Genomic DNA, 8,482 nt, shown 5'->3' on the forward strand with positions numbered 1-8,482 from the left:
TGGGTTGCCTGATGCTTCTCTTGCCTATCTTTCTGAATTGCCTTCTCTCTGCCCTCCATAGCACTGCTGTCTACCACCCGTGCGATAGCTTCAGTGGTCAGGTCCACCACTTGACCATGAGCCCATCTGTATGTTGCATCTCCCCCTAGGTGCCCTGATGTTTCATGGGCTCACCAAGCTACAGATAACTCACTCTGACATTCCTAGTCTAGGTCACTCCGGAAATCCAGATGGGTTCTGCTCCCTTGTACTCTGATGGCATTAGGGTACACTGTGCACCAGAGTCCACCAAAGCCTTCTACTCCTGTGGATCCGATGTGTCAGGTCATCGAATCCACACCATCCAGTAAATCTGGTTGTCCCTTTCCGCTGCCTGGCCAGAGACAGGGATGCTCTATTTCTGATTGGAGTATTCACTATCCTATTCACTAACCTATGGTTTCACACCAGAAGTTTCTACAGCAAGGCCAGGAGGAGAAATGTTCTCAGCCCTTCTTCTGTGTCTGGGGCATTGCTGTCTTCCATTATCTCAGTGGCAACTGGAGTGTCAGCCTTCTTGGATGGGTGCTTCTTAGCAGCAGTCTTCCCTGCAGTCCATATATGCGGGCTTCTAGGTTTGAGGTGGGCACACTGTTCCACTTCTTCATGTCCTCCGCCTGGTCCTGCAAGGAGGAACCAACAGGGTGGCATGGTGTGCACTTGGTGCCCCCTTTCCCTCTGGGAGGGGGAAGCTGACTCCATGGGGCACCCCTGACAGCCAAAGACATAGGCCCATGGCAGGGGAGAGGATGAGAGGTTCTCTTTGAACCCCTGGAGCCCTTGGGACAGTCACTCCACAGTTAGTGGCTCAGAGTCTGGCCAGTGCGTCAGCACCTGGGTGCTGGCATATGACACTGGTGACTTATGTACCACCATCTGCCATATAGACTGCCCTAGTGTGACCCCACCTGGAGTACTGTGTCCAGTTCTGGGCTCCCCAGTTCAAGAAAGATGAGGAACTCCTAGAGAGAGTTCAGAGGAGAGCAACTAGGATGATAAAGAGACTGGAGCATCTCCCCTGTGAGGAAATGCTGAGAGAGTTGGGCTTGTTCAGCCTGGAGAAGAGAAGACTGAGAGGGGACCTTATCAACACATACAAATATCTTAAGGGTGGATGTCACAAGGACAGAGCCAGACTCTTTGCAGTGGTGCCCAGTGACAGGACAAGGGGCAATGGGCACAAACTGAAACATAAGAGGTTTCAGTTGAACATGAAGAAAAACCGTCTTTACTCTAAGGGTGACAGAGCACTGGAACAGGCTGCCCAGGGGGGTTGTGGAGTCTCCTTTTCTGGAGATATTCAAAACCCGCCTGGGCAATGTCCTGTGCAACCTGCTCTGGGTGACCCTGCTTTAGCTGGGGGGTTGGACTGGATGATCTCCTGAGGTCCCTTCCAACCCTTGCCATTCTGTGACTCTGGCAAGAAATGGGTAAACTGAAATCAATCAGCACTCCAATAACATTTAACACGTAATGGGTTCAAGGTGTCAGTTGGGGTATTGTTGCTACACGCCAATACACACAAGAACCAAAGTGTGCAGACACACTCATTCACAAGGGGGGAAACTCTGCCTCTCGTGGGTACCCAGAAGGTACAATCGCTTGCCTGGAGTGAGGGCAAGGGCTCACTCAAGGATGTATCCAGCAGAACTCACTCACCAGAGGGAGGCGAGGGCACTCAATCCTGGCAAGTTCCCTCAGGCGGCATCCCAACCCAAAGGGAGAGGCTTCAAACACATGGTGCATTGGATGGCATCCAGGTCTTTGGTGACCTGGTTGCTTACAACTTGCTATAGACTGCCTCCAGCATGGCTAGTTCCCTTCAGTGTTGGATGCCTTCCTCAGTGGTGGTCCTCTTGCACAGTGTCATGGAGGTACACTAAAACTAACCCAGGTGAAGGATAAGCTCAAACACCTTTATTTCACAAGACAGCCAAAACCACACAACAGAAACTGGCAAGAAATGGGTAAACTGAAATCAATCAGCACTCCAATAACATTTAACACGTAATGGGTTCAAGGTGTCAGTTGGGGTATTGTTACTACACGCCAATACACACAAGAACCAAAGTGTGCAGACACACTCATTCACAAGGGGGGAAACTCTGCCTCTCGTGGGGACCCCGAGGTACAATCGCTTGCCTGGAGTGAGGGCAAGGGCTCACTCAAGGATGTATCCAGCAGAACTCACTCACCAAGAGGGAGGCAGGGCACTCAATCCTGGCAAGTTCCCTCAGGCGGCATCCCAACCCAAAGGGAGAGGCTTCAAACACAGACCCGCTGCTCTGAGAAGACCACTCCAAGTGGGTCTCCAGCAGTGCCCCATTTATACCTTGGGTTGGATCTGAGCTGTGGTGTAATTGGTCATGATCCAGAAGCTTCTCTGAGCCAAGGTGCCTCGTCGGTTGCGGACCCTGTCTGTTGGCTGTAATTGGTCATGATCCAGAAGCTTGTCCGAACTGAGGTTCCTCATTGGTTGCGGACCCTCTCTGTTGACCAAGGGGTCCTGCGTCTTCTGCTTCCCTACTGAGGGGTGCACAAAAGGTGCAAAAATGAGGTGTGAAAAGCCAGTGATGACCATGTTAAAAGCCCAGATCTTTATGGGAGGGGGGAGGCAGAGTGTACCTGCCACACCCAGGCAGCATACCAGATCGTCCTTGAGGGTGTAATGGGCTTTCACAGTCAACAGAAACCATGTCCAAAGGCTGTGGGTTCCACTTCCCATTCCAGTCACTTTGTCAATCCCAGTGTCCCTACTTAGGGATCCCAGCTGCCTGGCTTGCCTCCCATCTAGCAGCTGACCATGGACCCCAGTATCCCAACACCGGAGCAGCCACGCAGCAGTCTACTCCCCAGACTTGTGGCTGTAATTTTTCCACAGATCTCACAGCTTCTTTAAGACCTCAGAGTTCAGGGCCCAAGTGTTTTGCCCCTCCTTGGTGACTTTGTCACTTCCTCATCCTGCTTCCTCTGATGCTGCTGGACAGATGCTCAGCGGGCACAGGCCAAGCCCCAAAACATTACTGGAAGTCACTGGGTCTCACTGGGTTAGGCAAGGCACCCTTCCTTTAAGTGGTGGGCCAATTCATCAGGATTATATGTCTGTTCAGGTGTAAAATTGCAGGCTATCGGAGGTGATAACTGCCCAAATCCTCCCACAAACCCTGCCACCACCGATTGACCACCCTGGGGCACATTTCTCCGTCGCCTCACCAACAAGTTGTTTACTCTTACGCCAGGACCAAGCCAGCTTCCACACAGCCAACAACAAGGCAATGATGTTCAATAATATGATCAAAGAGCATACATAAGGACGTGCGAGAAACTTGGGAGCCCATGGAGCAGAGCTGGACGCGTCCATCCCGGAGGAGCAGAGGGAGGTGTAATCCCTCATTCACTCCGCAAGGTAGCTCACACAGCACAAGAACAGCATCAGTGCCAGGGCCATATGCCAGCCTTGGCGCGTGGCCATTGCTTTTATCAAAATGTGTCCAGGCACAGTGGAGTAAAGTGATAAGCACCACAGCAAATAGCAAAAGCAGCCGCTGACGAGCCCTGCACTCTAATATACAGTAGAGCAAGCGAGCTCCGTGACCAGCACAGGACCTTGCCAGTTCACAACTGTAACTGCTATAGCATGCTCAAATCAAACCTGTTGTTATCTTGAGCCCCATGTTGTGCTTGAAAAAGGACTGTTGTGGGCTGACCCTGGCTAACAGCCGGACACCTACCCAGTTCCTCACTCGCTCCCCTCTCTCGTGGGATGGGGAGAAAACAGAAGGAAGGTGAGGAGACTTGTGGTGTGAGGTAATGCCAGTTTAATGGGGAGAGCAAAAGCTGAGTGCACAGGCAAAGCAAAAAGAAAAAAAAGGAATTTATTCACCACTTCCTGTTGGTGGGCAGAAGTGTAGCCACTTCTTGGCAAGGAGGACATCAGCTTTCGTAACACTGGCTTGGGAGGACAAACACCATAATCATGAGCATGCCCCTTTCCTCCTTCTTTCCCTGAGCTTTTATTGCTGAGCATGATGTCATATGGTATGGAACATCCCTTTGGTCATTTGGGGTCAGCTGTCCTGGCTGCATTCCCTTCCAGCCCCTTGCCCACCCACCCCCGCCTTCTTGCTGGCAGGATAGGAAAGACAGAAAGCCTTCATACTGTGCAAGCTCTGTTCAGCAATAGCCAAAACATCGGTGTGTTAACACCGTTTCAGCCACAAATCCGAAGCATAGCTCAATATGGGCTATTAGGAAGAAAGTTAACTCCATCCCAGTCAGACCCTGTACACCTGTCTAGCAAAGATCCTGAAGGACCTAGATGTACTGGAGAAGCTGGCGCAAGTTCATAAACAAGTTCATGAAAGTCACTGCGATCTTATTTACAAGTCATTATGGAAATGGCTGACAGCTCCCAGGGAGGCAGCTTTTCACGGCTCCTGAAGTTGCTCAGAAATTCTGATGGAGTCCAAAACACTTTGCCTTGGATTATACAGTGCACTTCCAGTGTTTTGGGACCACATAGACGTTGATGCATTTCCACGTAGGCACAAACAGCACCCACTTAACCGCAGCACTCTGTGTCATGGGAACAGCTTCTAGACCATTGTTTTCACAGATCTTCTTGCTTGAATAGATTATACCAGGACTAAGAGCTTTTCACAAAGTGGTCAAGTATTTATGAGCTTGGAAACAGAGCAAATATATTTCTTTGCAAGTTAATATAAATCCAGCTGGGATCTTAAAAAATTTAACAGATGAGCTTCAGAAAGGTATAGTGCTTGCTTTAGGACAAGTGCGGATGTGAAGACATCTCCATTGAGAGCTTCCTCAACACGCAGAGGGTACAGTCATCCTGGACTGGTGAGGCTGTGTCGAGGGAGACATGTCACTGTAGCGGCTGCTTGTTTCTAGATGCTCATTTCATCCATCTGCCCTGCAAACCATCATGCTGCTAACTACATTTGCCTGTAAGGACATTTGTCTTCTCAGCAATGCCGTAATGGTGAGTTAGATGCACTACAGCGAACTGCAAAATGCCACAGACCTTCAGAAATGACTGCAGCGAGTCATATGTGCCGTTGCATAACGGAGTTAAATGAGGTCATTTTGCTCTCCTGTTCCAGGTACAGCAGTTTACACTGAAGAGCTCTGTCATCTTACACAAATGTTAATTAAACACAAAGTGTCTAACCCACCAGAATAAGAGAGCCCACGCCTGACCTTCAGTCCCCAGGAGCCAGTCTTACTCAGTAGAATACTGAATTATGGAGTTGCTGACTTTATGATGTGAACACGCACACATTTAGGTAAATTCGGTTCCCAATAGCATGGCTATAAATTAGGAGTGGATTTACTGCAAAACTACTAAAACTTACTTGGTGGCAATCTCCAAAAAGTGTGTTATGCTAGTTGAAATTCAGTTGAAACCAAATCTCTGCTGATGTAATTCAAGTTCTGATTTCATTTTCCCCAACAGGAAATTTGGCCCCTGCTTTGTTACAGTGCATGAGTAAAAAGTCTTTTGTTCCTGGCCAAGAGCACACAAACCATGCAAGCGGAGGCTTTCTGCATCGGTGACCTCTAGGTTGGTTTGCTGCAGTGATTGTGAATGGGGATGAATAAGCAAATAGTACAGACTTGGATTTTATTCTATTAAAGGAGCAGAAGTTCAGTGCGCCAATATTATGCTGATTCCCAGCAATCAATCCAGTTTAAGGTTATAATGCTCCTTTTTGACAGTTTTACTGACTTTAGGTAACAGATATGCAGAAAATGTAAGCGAGCTCCCTGATGAGATTTTTCCGCTGTTTCTCACGTTAGGGGCAATAGGTTTGTCCCAGTGAGGGGTAAGATTTATGGGAGCTAATGACAAGTCTTTTTAATAACCAGGTTTGGGCTATTTCAGCTTCCCTCTCCAGGCCAAATTAAAGCGTTAGAAACTCAGATGTACAGTCGTCTGCCCTTTCTGGTTCATGGAGTTGTGCGATGTGTTTGTGATCTCAACTCCTTCTAAAATGAAAAAATACAGTTTTTGGAGTTGTGAAGAAGAGCTTGAAGCTATGAAGCACATGGCAACTGCTGTCTCAATTTACAGAATACATGAAGTGGTTACTTTTGAGAATGGTGCACAACAGATTCCAAATCAACACCATCTATGTGTGTCCAAGGACATGAGGAACACATCCAACCATGAAGAAACAGGCCTCCCAGCCACCAGTACAAGGTTAGAGCTGAACCAGAGTTTCAAACTCCTTTAAGATACCTCCATTCCCTTCCTCAGAAATTAAATGCTTCTCAGTATCTACAGGCAACATGCAGAACTGAACTCTCTCCCACCACAACAGACATAAGATGTTAATCATAGGAGGTGTTCAGGGTAAGGTTTGAATGGGGCTTTGAGCGACCTGGTCTAGTGAAAGATTTCCCTGCCCATGGCAGGGCAGGTGGACTAGATGATCTTTGAAGGTCTTCCAACCCAAACTGTTCTGTGATTTGATGATAAACCTCCCAGGTTTGGTGTGGCGGGAGAATTACTTCTGAATAAATGTTTGGTAGATCATCAGTTCCAGCCTGAGTCTATGAGAGGGGAAATGATGCTCAAGATCAAAAGAACAAAAAGATCAGATACAGAGATGCCAAGGGAAAGCTGACTTGGGGAGGGCTTGAGGTGGAATTCAGACTCCTTTACAGTAAAATCAGAACATCGGGAAGGAGAGGGCATGGCTCTATACAACACATGAGGCCTTTTATCAGGAGTAGAGTGGAAATGCTGCCTGCTCATGCCATTTATGGAGAGAACAACTGAGGCAATAAGGGCTCAGAAGTCAGTTGTTGCTCAGTGGCAAAGACAAGAGTAGCACAGAGGCCTTCTGGCTCCAGTGCCAGGATCTGGCCACTTTCTGGCATGAAATCTTTTTCCTTCCTACAGTTTAATCATTTGGGCTGAAAATTTCCAAATTGGAAATTCTGTTCATGGCTGAATTTGAAAACTTAAGGCAGAATGGTTCAGGTCTTTCTGAGCATGCACTTCTGGTACTCCTGCACCTTGAAGCAATGGAGGAACTTCAAGCGTTGGAATGGGCTGCCCAGGGAAGTGATGGAGTCCCCATCCCTGGAAGGATTTAAAAGCCGGGTAGACGGGGTGCTTAGGGACATGGTTTAGTGGTGGGATAGCAGGGTTAGGTTAACAATTGGACTTGATGATCTTAAAGGGCTTTTCCAACCTAAACGATTCTATGATTCTGTAATTTTGGCAGGGCATTAGCTTGGGTCAAAGCCTTTGCTGTCTCCATTATCTGAGTATTGTATAATGAAGAGACTAGAAGATGCTGCAAGCCCATCACAGTACTGCAAGTGGGGGGTTAGCCCACACTTCTGTGAACCACAGAGGTACATATTTAAGCACTAAATGAACAGAGATCTTAAGGAAAATAGCATGTGATCGTGTTGTTTACAACTGAGTCATAACACGCGCACAATGTGAGCATGGGTAACCTTAAATCTGGCATTATGATACTTGCCTATGCTTGGTTTTGCAGTTTTAATGGTAGATATGTAATATATATTTACGTGTTGTGTGTCTATATACACACTATATATATTTAAGCTTTGCTGTTGAAAAGCAGCCAACCTCTGTTTCAATAGCAGTTGGAAACAAATTATACAGAACACTGAAATAAAGCTGAAGAAAGGTTTGTTTTGATCTGAGATATTATTTCTGTTCCGATTCCCCTTTTCTTTTCCTCCTTTGCTTTAATCAAAACTATTAACCTGAGATCATACCTCAGAGCTAAGACAAACCCACGGGGAATATCTGAAATATCCAGAAGGAGTGCAAAGAAGCAATTTTGCTTTATTTTGCTAGCTATGGTTGTAGATGTTCTGTGCCAGGCGTAGTCTCTCCTGTATGCTCAGGAAAATGATTTACACAGTCCCTAACTGATGAATACCAATTAGCTGGCATAGGTAAACTAGCGTTAGCATGCTGTCCCCTCCACGCATGAGATGAACCACCCCCTGGAAGAGACCCCCCCCTAGAAATTGCTCTTCTCTGGGAGTTGTAATAAAATGATTTGAGTTTCCACATTTTAAAGTAACTCTTCTTCTCAGTGCTGATGTGTGGACATGGCTCGCAGCAACAATCCTGGTTGTAATAGGATTAAATTAAGGGGTAATAGGATTAAGTTAAGGAATGGAAAATGAAACTTCTGTAACAAATTTCCTGATGATGAGACTCAGATAACCTGACAAATAAAGCTCATCACCTGACATTGAATCACATAGGAAATATGCAGTACAGAAATTTGATATGGGAATGGATTAAATCTAATGCCTCTTCTCCATCTCAGAGTTTTAATGATTCCGATCGTCTTTGCAGACTTGTGTAATTTAGTATGAAGAAAACAATTAAAAACCTCAAACACTGTTGCAAGTTTACTTTTAT

This window comes from Egretta garzetta, unplaced genomic scaffold (genome assembly GCF_000687185.1).
Source record: "Egretta garzetta isolate BGI_Z169 unplaced genomic scaffold, ASM68718v1 scaffold20, whole genome shotgun sequence".
NCBI lineage: Eukaryota > Metazoa > Chordata > Aves > Pelecaniformes > Ardeidae > Egretta > Egretta garzetta.